The sequence below is a fragment of the Panulirus ornatus genome, chromosome 29, assembly GCF_036320965.1.
Source record: "Panulirus ornatus isolate Po-2019 chromosome 29, ASM3632096v1, whole genome shotgun sequence".
NCBI classification, from domain to species: Eukaryota; Metazoa; Arthropoda; class Malacostraca; order Decapoda; family Palinuridae; genus Panulirus; species Panulirus ornatus.
Window position 1 is genome coordinate 7844612 of NC_092252.1, and position 15103 is coordinate 7859714.

At 40.7% G+C, this 15103-nt stretch overlaps 1 protein-coding gene across 2 annotated transcripts in view; it reads left to right on the forward strand.

The window, feature by feature from the left end:
• Rbp6 (RNA-binding protein 6) overlaps positions 1-15103 on the forward strand; it is a 1275347-nt gene that overhangs the window by 1165488 nt on the left and 94756 nt on the right. The window contains exon 17 of one of the 2 annotated variants that reach the window (XM_071679104.1): positions 1511-1980. The exons of the other annotated variant lie outside the window; for it this stretch is intronic. The gene's annotated coding sequence lies outside the window, so the exon portion shown is untranslated. Of the gene's footprint in view, positions 1-1510; positions 1981-15103 lie in introns of those variants that run through there. 2 annotated transcript variants of the gene reach the window in all.

Here is a 15103-nt window from a genome sequence, read left to right on the forward strand (position 1 = left end):
GAAGAGATTGAGAGAAAGAAGTGGTCCTTCGGGAATTCCATTGTAGAGTTTAAGTGTTTTAGCTGCGAAATTATCATGAGTTATTCTGGTATGATGGTGGGATATGAAGTTGGCTAACCTATTTTTGTTGTTGTGGAGGGTGGTTTCATTTTTTGAGGATGTTTTGGGGTGACTGTGTCAAATGCTTTGTTGGTGTGTCTTGTCATTAGCAATGTGTGGTAGATGGGTTGAATCCATCTAGTGCATGTTGTGTAAGCTCAAATGTGTGGTGTGGTAGTGAAGTGTTTGGGTCTGAAGCTTTGCTGAGTGGGATATTTTTTTTCATGTTGTAGGTCATTCATTTAGAGTCTGGATACAGAGGATAGAAGTGATAGAGGGTTGTAGGGAAAGGAAAAATTAGCTGGTTTTAAGGGTTTTAGGATTGGTATTATGTTAGCAAGTTTACACATATTAAGGATTCATTTTTGTAGTCACTTGTAGTTGAAGATATTTATAAGTTTTTGGATTGCAAGTGGGCCATGGTTTTATGTTAATGTATATGTTGTCAGGGGCCTTTAGCAGCCTTCTTTTAAGGTTTTGATTGCTAGGAGTAAAGGATGGATGGGCAGTATTTTTTGGGTGGTTTTGTGTACTTTTCATGACAACTGCTTTGGGGTGTGCTTGGTTGGAGTAGAAAATAGGTGGGCAGTAATTTTTGGGTGGATTTTGTGTAGTTTTTCATGACAACTGCTGTGAGGTATGCATAGACGGTTTGTTGCTGATTTTTGCAATGCTTCTCCTAAGCATGTTTTTGTGCTCTTTAGCATTAGGGATTTCATTAGAATGACTCGGAAGTGCTTCATGAGTGGGGGCTAGGTTGGTGTGATAAGAGTAGATTTCCAGGTTTGTTTCTCTTTCATTGTGCAGTTATTGATGGTGGTGTGTGGATTTTTATTTCATTTCTGCTGGTGGTGACTTGTGTATTAGCTGGTTTCTTTGCTGTATGAGTTATGTAACTTGGGAAAGATTTGATACATTTATTTCTGTGCCATTTGTGGTTTGTGCTTTTTGCTGGATTGGTTGGAGATACTGATGAAGTGTGAGATGGCATGATCTAGTGACGAGGAATTTTCTTAAGTTCTGGAGCTTCATTTCTGCTTTCCTACAGTTTTTTTTTTTTTTTTTTTTTTTTTGAGGAGGTGGTGTTGATTAGATCATCACAGAGGATAGCTCATGTAGTGTGTTCCAGTTGGGTTTTGTGTAGTGTGTGTGTGTGTGTGTGGATGCTGTTGGGGGTCTGGTTGGTTGAATGCATAAATTGAGGATGGGGAAGGGGAGTTGCAGTTGGTTTGTGAATATGCTCAAATCTGTTTGTATATAAAGTTATGTAAGTACTCAAAGCTATAAGGGTCACAGTCTCCATAAATTGGTATGATTCCTGTAATTCTACTTGTATACAAGTTATCTATATATGTAATTTTATACTTTAGTGATTTTCTTTTAACTAACATTACTTTCTTTTACTTTTCAGGTGAAGTAACTGCAGTCCACATCTATAGCAAGTCAACATTTGTTTTCAATAAAAGTAGATTTGAATTTTTATGATCCCCCTAAGTATGAAAGGTGAATATCCTCTCCTTCCTTATGCCCAAGATTTTTAGGGCATGTCAAAGTGTATATTGTCTGAGGCCTCAACAGGTATTACTATAGCTTTGTAAATGAGTACAGTATGTTTCTGACAACCTTTCAAAGTAATTAAAGATATATTTTTTTTTTTTTTTTATATAGCTCTAAATTATGAGCTGTCAAGGACTCATTATATAAAGAATAATCTTCATAAGTTTGTACAAGGTCTTGTAATTATATATGTACAAAAAGTGGGTCAACAAAAAAAATTTTTTTTATGGTATCCCTATGGATCGATGTAACTAGTTTTACTTTTCAGCTGAAGTACTTGCAATCCACATCTACAGCAAATCAATATCTAATAAAAATTGTAAATTTGAATATTTTCATTATCACCCCAAGTATGAAAGAAGGATATCCTCTCCTACTTTCTGCCTGAAAATTTGAAGGCATGTCAAAGTTTATGCCTTAACAGATATGAGTATAGTGCTATATATGATAACCAATTCAAAATAAAGATATATACACACTTTCTATAAACATGACAAAAGCTTTATATGATATGAGTATTTATAAAATTGTCACTTGATCTTTAATATGGCAACCTTGGGACCTGGCCCTTGTAGGATCACAAAAATATGCCAAAAAAAAAAAAAAAAATGACCTCTTTAAAGGCCCTTGAATGAATACTATGAGCTTGGTTTTATATTTCTACAGAATTGCCACAGCCAAGAATTGTTACCCCAATGGAAAATTTACCTCAGTGTAAACAGATTTTCATGCCTTAATGTTGCTAACAATGCTGACCTGGTGGCAGATTCAAAACATGCCAGGTTAGAGGTACCTGTATATATTTTTCTTTTTGCATTAAGGCCAGATTTCCCTCTAAGACTTGGCCATTTGTTAACACTACCTTACTAATGCGCATATATATTTGAAAGACATAAAGGTGCTCACTAGAATCTGGTTACAATAAATTAGCAGACTGAATACATATAGCAAATACCATCTTCAGTGTGCATATATAACACAAACATACAAGCAAACCATATACAAAATCACTATCAATTTTTGAAAAAATTGAAACCCCATATTCATTTTGGGCACTGTATGTTGTACATTGTACAAAATGAATATGGGGTTTCAATTTTTTCAAAAATTGATAATTGTGATTTTGTATATGGTTTGCTTGTATGTTTGTGTTATATATGCACACTGAAGATGGTATTTGCTATATGCATGCTGTACATTCAGCAATTGGTCTGTTAGGAACATCCTTTGAGCATCAAATGTAATTAGCATTCTACAGAGACAGGGATGGGTTTCACTTATAAAATGATTTTATCTATATCTCGCAGTCAACCACAAAATATTTATCCACACATACCCTACCTTTCCTGAAACCCCATTGGTCTACACTTTTCCTGGTAGACTCTTTTTCTTATAATTGCTACATACATCCTAAGCCCCTTTTCCTCTGAATAAAGGAACAAAAATAGCTTTCACCTGCCACCTCACCTTCTCCCACATTCATCAGTTCTTCAAAATACTCTTCCCATCTTCCTTTTACTTCCTTCTTTTGATTTAGCAACTCCCTTACTTCTCACATTCACATTTCCACTCTTACAGCCACACCTTTCCTTTTTCACCTTCCAGTTACAGCGCAATATAAGAGGAAATAAATGACAGTGCAATATTTATGAATACCCCAGGACCAATATCTATGAAAGAGTATTGGTGTTACCGAGGCCATTTTCTAAATGCTCCTGCAGCCCAAGGCTGTACTATTTACAGCAGTTGGGACATGTAGGATCCTGTGGAGTGATAAGCTCTCTGACAAGACTGAACTTTCAATGTTACAGCTTTGCCAAAGATGGCTTTACACTCACACTCAGAGCCTGCAGTGCAATATATGGGGTTTAGTGGAAAGCTGCATTACAAGAGGATGTAATGGCAGTTACAGTAGAGTACATATGGATATCATGGCAAATCACAATAAAATAGAGAATATAATATCAAGTTACAGTGTAACATTTGGGGATATAATGGCATGTAACAATGCAATATATGGAGATATAGTTGCATAACAATACAAGGAAATATAATGGCAAGTTACAGTACAACATGAAAGTAAAGGGATATGAAGGCTAGTTTTAGTACAATATAAGGGAATTTGATGTCAACTTACAGTAAAATATAAAAGTTCCAACATAACAATATGATGGCAACTTATGGTGCAATATAAAGGGGTATGATTGCTAGTTATAGTACAGTATAAGGGATACAAAGTGAAGGGATATGGTGGAAAGTTGCAATAACTTTTTTTTTGACTTGTACCTCAACCCTACTGAACCTAATAACTTAACTCTTATTCACATTCATTTTCAGTTTTCTTCTTTCACACACTTTACCAAACTCAGTCGCCAGCTTTTCCAGTTTCTCACCCGAATCAGCCAACAGCGTTGTATCATCAGCGAACAAGTGACTCACTTCCCAAGCCCTCTCATCCACAGCAGACTTCATCTTGCCCCTCTCTCCAAAACTCTTGCATTCACCTCCATAACCACCCCATCCATAAACAAATTAAACAACCATGGAGACATCACGCACCCCTGTCGCAAACCAACATTCACTGGGAACCAATCACTTTTCTCTTTTCCTACTCATACACATGCCTTACATCCTCGATAAAACTTTTCACTGCTTCTAGCAACTTGCCTCCCACACTATATACTCTTAATTCCCTCCACAGAGCATCTCTATCAACTCTATCATATGCCTTCTCCAGATCCATAAATGCTACATACAGATCCATTTGCTTTTCTAAGTATTTCTCACATACATTCTTCAAAGCAAACACCTGATCCACACATCCTCTACCACTTCTGAAACCACACTGCTCTTCCCCAATCTGATGCTCTGTACATGCCTTCACCCTCTCTCTCCACCACACTCTTTTTATTACCACACATCTCTCTTACCCGTTCATTACTTACTCGATCAAACCACCTCACACCACATATTGTCCTCGAACATCTGATTTCCAACACATCCACCCTCCTCCACACAACCCTATCTATAGCCCACACCTTGCAACCATTTAAACATTGTTGGAACCATTATTCCTTCAAACATACCCCTTTTTTGCTCTCCGAGATAACGTTCTTGCCTTCCACACATTCTTCAATGCTCCCAGAACCTTCACCCCCTCCCCCACCCTGCAATTCACTTCCACTTCCGTGGTTCCATCTGCTGCTAAATCCACTCCCAGATATCTAAAACACTTCACCTCCTCCAGCCTTTCTCCATTCAAACTCACCTCCCAGGTGACTTGTACCTCAACCCTACTGAACCTAATAACTTAACTCTTATTCACATTCATTTTCAGTTTTCTTCTTTCACACACTTTACCAAACTCAGTCGCCAGCTTTTCCAGTTTCTCACCCGAATCAGCCAACAGCGCTGTATCATCAGTGAACAAGTGACTCACTTCCCAAGCCCTCTCATCCACAGCAGACTTCATCTTGCCCCTCTCTCCAAAACTCTTGCATTCACCTCCATAACCACCCCATCCATAAACAAATTAAACAACCATGGAGACATCACGCACCCCTGTCGCAAACCAACATTCACTGGGAACCAATCACTTTTCTCTTTTCCTACTCATACACATGCCTTACATCCTCGATAAAACTTTTCACTGCTTCTAGCAACTTGCCTCCCACACTATATACTCTTAATTCCCTCCACAGAGCATCTCTATCAACTCTTATCATATGCCTTCTTCTGGTCCATAAATGCTACATACAAATCCATTTGTTTTTCTAAGTATTTCTCACATACATTCTTCAAAGCAAACACCTGATCCACACATCCTCTACCACTTCTGTAACCACACTGCTCTTCCCCAGTCTGATGCTCTGTACATGTCTTCACCCTCTCAATCAATATCCTCCCATATAATTTCCCAGGAATACTCAACAAACTTATACCTCTGTAATCTGAACATTCACCTTTATCACTTTTGCCTTTGTACAATGGCACTATGCATGCATTCTGCCAATCCTCAGGCACTTCAACATGAGCCATATATATATATATATATATATATATATATATATATATATATATATATATATATATATATATATATATGGTGAAGTGCCTGAGGATTGGTGAAATGCATGCATAGTGCCATTGTACAAAGGCAAAGGGAAAAAGGTGAGTGTTCAAATTACAGAGTATAAGTTTGTTGAGCATTCCTGGGAAATTATATGGGAGGGTACTGATTGAGAGGGAAAAGGCATGTACAGAGCATCAGATTGGGGAAGATCAGTGTGGCTTCAGAAGTGGGGCTAATGGGGAGGTGATAACAAGTAGTGGTGTTATGAGGAGATGGAGTGAGTATTTTGAAGGTTTGTTGAATGTGTTTGATGATAGAGTGGCAGATATAGGGTGTTTTGGTCGAGGTGGTGTGCAAAGTGAGAGGGTTAGGGAAAATGATTTGGTAAACAGAGAAGAGGTAGTAAAAGCTTTGTGGAAGATGAAAGCCGGTAAGGCAGCAGGTTTGGATGGTATTGCAGAGGAATTTATTAAAAAATGGGGTGACTGTACTGTTGAATGGTTGGTAAGGTTATCTAATGTATGTATGATTCATGGTGAGGTGCCTGAGGATTGGCAGAATGCTTGCATAGTGTCATTATACAAAGGCAAAGGGGACAAAGATCAATGCTCAAATTACAGAGGTATAAGTTTGTTGAGTATTCTTGGGAAATTATATGGGAGGGTATTGATTGAGAGGGTGAAGGCATGTACAGAGCATCAGATTGGGGAAGAGCAGTGTGGCTTCAGAAGTGGTAAAGGATGTGTGGATCAGGTGTTTGCTTTGAAAAATGTTTATGAGAAATACTTAGAAAAGCAAATGGATTTGTATGTAGCATTTATGGATCTGGAGAAGGCATATGATAGAGTTGATAGAGATGCTCTGTGGAAGGTATTAAGAATATATGGTGTGGGAGGCAAGTTGTTAGAAGCAGTGAAAAGTTTTTATTTAGGATGTAAGGCATGTGTACGTGTAGGAAGAGAGGAAAGTGATTGGTTCTCAGTGAATGTAGGTTTGCGGCAGGGGTGTGTGATGTCTCCATGGTTGTTTAATCTGTATATGGATGGGGTTGTTAGGGAGGTGAATGCAAGAGTTTTGGAAAGGGGGGCAAGTATGCAGTCTGTTGTGGATGAGAGAGCTTGGGAAGTGAGTAAGTTGTTGTTTGCTGATGATACAGTGTTGGTGGCTGATTCATGTGAGAAACTGCAGAAGCTGGTGACTGAGTTTGGTAAAGTGTGTGAAAGAAGAAAGTTGAGAGTAAATGTGAATAACAGCAAGGTTATTAGGTACAGTAGGGTTGAGGGTCAAGTCAACTGGGAGGTAAGTTTGAATGGAGAAAAACTGGAGGAAGTGAAGTGTTTTAGATATCTAGGAGTGGATTTGGCAGCGGATGGAACCATGGAAGTGGAAGTGAGTCATAGCGTGGGGGAGGGGGCGAAAATTCTGGGAGCGTTGAAGAATGTGTGGAAGTTGAGAACTTTATCTTGGAGAGCAAAAATGGGTATGTTTGAAGGAATAGTGGTTCCAACAATGTTGTATGGTTGCGAGGCGTGGGCTATGGATAGAGTTGTGCGCAGGAGGGTGGATGTGCTGGAAATGAGATGTTTTAGGACAATATGTGGTGTGAGGTGGTTTGATCGAGATAGTAATCATAGGGTAAGAGAGATGTGCGGTAATAAAAAGAGTGTGGTTGAGAGAGCAGAAGAGGGTGTTTTGAAATGGTTTGGTCACATGGACGGAATGAGTGAGGAGAGATTGACAAAGACGATATATGTGTCAGAGGTGGAGGGAACGAGGAGAAGTGGGAGACCCAATTGGAGGTGGAAGGATGGAGTGAAAACGATTTTGAGTGATCGGGGCATGAACATGCAGGAGGGAGAAAGGCGTGTAAGGAATAGAGTGAATTGGAACGATGTGGTATACCGGGGTCGACGTGCTGTCAATGGATTGAACCAGGGCATGTGACGCATCTGGGGTAAACCTTGGAAAGTTCTGTGGGGCCTGGATGTGGAAAGGGAGCTGTGGTTTCGGTGCATTATTACATGACAGCTAGAGACTGAGTGTGAACGAATGTGGCCTTTATTGTCTTTTCCTAGTGCTACCTTGCACACATGGGGGAGGGGGTTGTTATTTCATGTGTGGCGGGGTGGCAATGGGAATTAATAAGGGCAGACAGTATGAATTATGTAGATGTGTATATATGTATCTGTCTGTGTGTGTATATATATATGTATACGTTGAGATGTATAGGTATGTATATTTGCGTGTGTGGACATGTATGTATATACATGTGTATGTGGGTGGGTTGGGCCTTTCATTCGTCTGTTTCCTTTAGCTACCTCAGTAACGCAGGAGACAGCGACAAAGCAAAATAAAATAAATAAAAAAATTTTTTTTTTTTTTTATTATTGTCGCTGTCTCCCGCGTTTGCGAGGTAGCGCAAGGAAACAGACGAAAGAAATGGCCCAACCCCCCCCCCATACACATGTATATACATACGTCCACACACGCAAATATACATACCTACACAGCTTTCCATGGTGTACCCCAGACGCTTCACATGCCTTGATTCAATCCACTGACAGCACGTCAACCCCGGTATACCACATCGCTCCAATTCACTCTATTCCTTGCCCTCCATTCACCCTCCTGCATGTTCAGGCCCCGATCACACAAAATCTTTTTCACTCCATCTTTCCACCTCCAATTTGGTCTCCCTCTTCTCCTCGTTCCCTCCACCTCCGACACATATATCCTCTTGGTCAATCTTTCCTCACTCATTCTCTCCATGTGCCCAAACCACTTCAAAACACCCTCTTCTGCTCTCTCAACCACGCTCTTTTTATTTCCACACATCTCTCTTACCCTTAAGTTACTCACTCGATCAAACCACCTCACACCACACATTGTCCTCAAACATCTCATTTCCAGCACATCCATCCTCCTGCGCACAACTCTATCCATAGCCCACGCCTCGCAACCATACAACATTGTCGGAACCACTATTCCTTCAAACATACCCATTTTTGCTTTCCGAGATAATGTTCTCGACTTCCACACATTCTTCAAGGCCCCCAGAATTTTCACCCCCTCCCCCACTCTATGATCCACTTCCGCTTCCATGGTTCCATCCGCTGCCAGATCCACTCCCAGATATCTAAAACACTTCACTTCCTCCAGTTTTTCTCCATTCAAACTCACCTCCCAATTGACTTGACCCTCAACCCTACTGTACCTAATAACCTTGCTCTAGAAAAACAGATGGATTTGTATATAGCATTTATGGATCTGGAGAAAGCATATGATAGAGTTGATAGAGATGCTTTGTGGAAGGCATTAAGAATATATGGTGTGGGAGGTAAGTAGCCAGAAGCAGTGAAAAGTTTTTATCAAGGATTAAATGCATGTCTACAAGTAGGAAGAGAGGAAAGTGACTGGTTCCCAGTGAATGTCGGTTTGCGGTGGGGGTGCATGATGTCTCCATGGTTGTTTAATTTATTTATGGATGAGATTGTTCAGGAGGTAAATGCAAGAGGGTTGGAGAGAGGGGTAAGTATGCAGTCTGTTGTGGATGAGAGGGCTTGCTGTTCACTGATGATAGAGCACTGGTGGCTGATTCGGGTGAGAAACTGCAAAAGTTGGTGACTGAGTTTGGTAAGCAAGGTTATTAGGTTCAGTAGGGTTGAGGGACAAGTTAACTGAGATGTAAGTTTGAATGGAAAAAACTGGAGGAAGAAGTGTTTTAGATATCTGGAAGTGGATTTAGCAGTGGATGGAACCATGGAAGCGGAAATGAGTCACAGGGTGGGGGAGGGGGCAAAGGTTCTGGGAGCATTGAATAATGTGTGGAAGGCGAGAACATTATCTCGGAGCAAAAATGGTTATGTTTGAAGGAATAGTGGTTCCAACAATGTTATATGGTTGCGAGGCATGGGATATAGATAGGGTTGTGCAGAGAAGGGTGGATGTGTTGGAAATGAAATGTTTGAGGACAATATGTGGTATGAGGTGGTTTGATCGAGAATGTAATGAAAGGGTAAGAGAGATGTGTAGTAATAAAAAGAGTATGGTTAAGAGAGCAGAATAGGGTGTATTGAAATGGTTTGGTCCCATGTGGAGAAAGAGTGAGGAAAGATTGACAAAAAGGATATGTGCCTCAGAGGTGGAGGGAGGTGGATGGAGTGAAAAAGATTTTGAGCAATCAGGGCCTGAACATACAGGAGGGTGAAAGGCGGGCAAAAAACAGAGTGAATTGGAACAATGTGGTATACTGGGGTCGATGTGCTGTCAATGGATTGAACCAGGGCATGTGAAGCGTCTGGGGTAAACCATGGAAAGTTTTGTGGGGCCTGGATGTGGAAAGGAGCTGTGGGTTCAGTGCATTACACATTACATGACAGCTAGAAACTGAGTATGAACGAATGTGGCCTCTGTTGTCTTTTCCTAGCGCTACATTGTGTGCGTGCAAACGGGGGGAGGGGGTGCCATTTCAGGTGTGGTGGAGTGGCGACAGGAATGAATGAGGGCAGCAAGTATGAATATGCACATGTGTATATATGTATAAGTTTGTGTATGTATATGTGCGTATACATTGAAATGTATAGGTATGTATATATGTGTGTGTGTGTGTGTGGATATGTAGGTAGGTTGGGCCATTCTTTCATCTGTCTCCTTGTGCTACCTCACTAACGCGGGAGACAGCGACTAAGTATAATAAAAAGAAATATATATATGTTTTTTTCCCCTTACATGTTCACCATTTCCCATGTTAGCAAGGTAGTGTTAGGAGCAGAGGACTGAGCCTTAGAGAGAAAATCCCCACATGGCCCCCTTCTCTGTTCCCTCTTTTGGAAAAGTAAAAAGTGGAGGAGAGGATTTCCCGCCCCCTTCTACGACATGCAGGAAATACATGGGAAGTATGTATGTATATGTGTGTGTGTGTGTATATATATATATATATATATATATATATATATATATATATATATATATATATATATATATATATATATTTTTTTTTTTTTCATGCCCTAATTCAATCCACTGACATCACGTCAACCCCGGTATACCACATCGATCCAATTCACTCTATTCCTTGCCCTCCTTTCACCCTCCTGCATGCTCAGGCCCCGATCACACAAAATCTTTTTCACTCCATCTTTCCACCTCCAATTTGGTCTCCCACTTCTCCTCGTTCCCTCCACCTCCGACACATATATCCTCTTGGTCAATCTTTTCTCACTCATTCTCTCCATGTGCCCAAACCATTTCAAAACACCCTCTTCTGCTCTCTCAACCACGCTCTTTTTATTTCCACACATCTCTCTTATCCTTACGTTACTTACTCGATCAAACCACCTCACACCACACATTGTCCTCAAACATCTCATTTCCAGCACATCCATCCTCCTGCGCACAACTCTATCCATAGCCCACGCCTTGCAACCATACAACATTGTTGGAACCACTATTCCTTCAAACATAACCATTTTTGCTTTCCAAGATAATGTTCTCGACTTCCACACATTCTTCAAGGCTCCCAGGATTTTCGCCCCCTCCCCCACCCTATGATCCACTTCCGCTTCCATGGTTCCATCCGCTGCCAGATCCACTCCCAGATATCTAAAACACTTTACTTCCTCCAGTTTTTCTCCATTCAAACTTACCTCCCAATTGACTTGACCCTCAACCCTACTGTACCTAATAACCTTGCTCTTATTCACATTTACTCTTAACTTTCTTCTTTCACACACTTTACCAAACTCAGTCACCAGCTTCTGCAGTTTCTCACATGAATCAGCCACCAGAGCTGTATCATCAGCGAACAACAACTGACCCACTTCCCAAGCTCTCTCATCCACAACAGACTTCATACTTGCCCCTCTTTCCAAAACTCTTGCATTTACCTCCCTAACAACCCCATCCATAAACAAATTAAACAACCATGGAGACATCACACACCCCTGCCGCAAACCTACATTCACTGAGAACCAATCACTTTCCTCTCTTCCTACACGTACACATGCCTTACATCCTCGATAAAAACTTTTCACTGCTTCTAACAACTTGCCTCCCACACCATATATTCTTAATACCTTCCACAAAGCATCTCTATCAACTCTATCATATGCCTTCTCCACATCCATAAATGCTACATACAAATCCATTTGCTTTTCTAAGTATTTCTCACATACATTCTTCAAAGCAAACACCTGATCCACACATCCTCTACCACTTCTGAAACCACACTGCTCTTCCCCAGTCTGATGCTCTGTACATGCCTTCACCCTCTTAATCAATATCCTCCCATATAATTTACCAGGAATACTCAACAAACTTATACCTCTGTAATTTGAGCACTCACTCTTATCCCCTTTGCCTTTGTACAATGGCACTATGCACGTATTCTGCCAATCCTCAGGCACCTCACAATGAGTCATACATACATTAAATAACCTTACCAACCAGTCAGTAATACAGTCACCCCCTTTTTTTAATAAATTCCACTGCAACACCATCCAAACCTGCTGCCTTGCCGGCTTTCATCTTCCGCAAAGCTTTTACTACCTCTTCTCTGTTTATATATATATATATATATATATATATATATATATATATATATATATATATACATATTTTTTTTTCATACTATTCGGCATTTCCCGCGATAGCGAGGTAGCGTTAAGAACAGAGGACTGGGCCTGTGAGGGAATATCCTCACCTGGCCCTCTTCTCTGTTCCTTCTTTTGGAAAATTAAAAAAAAAAAAACGAGAGGGGAGGATTTCCAGCCCCCTGCTCCCTTCCCTTTTAGTCGCCTTCTACGACACGCAGGGAATACGTGGGAAGTATTCTTTCTCCCCTATCCCCAGGGAATGTATACATATATATATATATATATATATATATATATATATATATATATATATATATATATATATTATCCCTGGGGATGGGGGAGAAAGAATACTTTCCACGTATTCCCTGCGTGTCGTAGAAGGCGGCTAAAAGAGGAGGGAGCAGGTGGCTGGAAATCCTCCCCTCTCATTTTTTTTTAATTTTCCACAAGAGGGAAGAGAGAAGGGGGCCAGGTGAGGCTATTCCTTCAAAGGCCCAGTTCTCTGTTCTTAACGCTACCTTGCTAATATGGGAAATGGCAAATAGTATGAAAGAAAGAAAGATATATATATATATGTATAGTCAATTACTGACATAATGATTGTCCAGATGGAACCTGAAAGCTGCTGAGGAGGTTGTGTGAGACAAAGTCCCAAATGAAAATGTACAGTACAATAAATTGTCTGGAAGCTAGATCAATGTAGGAGAGAGAGGAAGGAAACGGAAAGGATAAAGGATATAGGAAGGAGAAATAAGGATAAATGGGGAAGGATAAGATGAGAAGGGAAGGAATAGTTAAGGGGAAGGGAGAAAGGCACAAGATGGAGGAAGAGAGAAAGGAGAGGATGAGAAAAGGGGTTAGAAGAGAAGGAAAAGGGGAACAGAGGATAAATAAGGAGAAATGGTAGTGAGGAGTGGATGAGAAGAGAAAGGGGAAGTTGCAAGGAAAGTTAAAGGGAAAGGGAGGAGGTGAGAATAAAGTGTGAGAGAGAAGAAATTAATGGAGGAGAGAGAGGAAGGGTAAACTGGGGTTAATAGAAAGGCAGGAAGGAAGACATGGAAAAGGTGAGGGCAAGTTAAAGAACAGGAAAGAAGAGAGCAGAACAAATGTATACAAAGGGATGGGAGGGGGAGGATGAATAGTGTTGAAGGAATAGAAAAGGTGACAGGAGAAAGGGTAGTTCAAGAGAACAGGGTTGAGAAGTATAGTGGATGAGTGTGGAAAGGGCAAATGATCCTTGTTATTTCATGCTATCCATTTTCATTTCTATCCATCAGTGCAGATTGAGATTATTTTTTTTGCTCACTTCACCACACCTGGATGTCTCTCCATATTTTGAATACAATCCAGCCACATGCCTACCTTGATCCATCTATTTCTATAACTTCAGTCTCCACCCTGCTATTTTCACACAATACACTCCTAAAGTACATTATACATATCAAATCCTCTCTCTAGTGCACTTGTGTATCTGAACATGAATATGTACAATAGTACAATTTTTCTTTTGTGTAACTGCCTCTCCAGCCTCAGTGAAGTAACAATGGGAACATGCAAACAAAGTCCTCGTCTATACACATTCACTCTATAGTTGTCATGTTTAATGCACTGAAACCAAAGCATGCAGCCAAGCCCCACAGACTCCTCCATGATTTTCCTTGAACCCTGGTTCATCCCACCAACAGCACCTGTTCCCCGTACATCACATTGATTCAGTTCCTTCTTTTCCATGCACTCCTATTAACTGCATCACCCTCCTTAATACTTAGGCTTCGACATCCTTTTTTGTCCCTCTAAGCTTCTACCTCCATGTCGATCTACCCTATCTTACTATGTCTTGTTCTGTGACACGTGGGTCCTCTTTGTTGGGATTTCTTTGCTCATTCTTTCTATATGTCATGAACCATTTCAGCACAGCTTTGTTGGTCCTATTAGTCACGTTGCACTTACAGACATACTTCTCTTGCTTTGTCATTTCTTACATAATCAATCATCCTCACTCTCCATATGGTCCTCAGGCATTTCATTGCTAACACATCAATCATCTTCCTCTTTTACTTAAATTTAGGGGGCCAAGATTTGCTCACACTCATTAATCAGGGCTGTAGTGCTATACTTTCCAACTTACCCATCTCTGTCCTAACAGACAGTAGACACTCCTTCACCCCATTCCTTAATGCACTCAAGACCTTAAACATCTCTTCCAACCTATGACTCATTTCAGACCCCAGGGTTCCATCTACTGCCATGTACACTCACAGGTAAATTCCTTCAGGTCCTCAAAATCCAAACTTACACCAAATATAATCTATTCCACACCAAGAACAACCTCCCTGCTGCACCTCATCATCTTCCGGTTGTTTTGGTCACATCTACCCACAACAGTTCCCTTTCACACACCCTCACAAACTCTGTGATCAGATTTCTCTCCGGGTTTTGCCTTCAGAGCAGTGCTGCCTGCAAAAAGCAACTGAATCCCCTTTCCTGTCCCTCCAATCACCATCGTACCGTTGATCGACCCCTCGCTTAGTCTAAGACCCTTAAATTTACCTTCCTTTCCATCCCATCCAAACAAAGTATTAAACAACCATGGTGAACCGCACGCACTTCACGAAGAATCCCAACTTCACCAAGGCCTTCTCTCCCTCCTCCCTTACTCACCTCCTTGGTGTTTAGTGTTATTGACCACAATTCTGCATGGGAAAGCTTTGGGGTCAAACCACATGGGTTCAACTTCCGGATTGTGGCAGTCAGCTTTCACCTAAACCTTGGTGTTCAT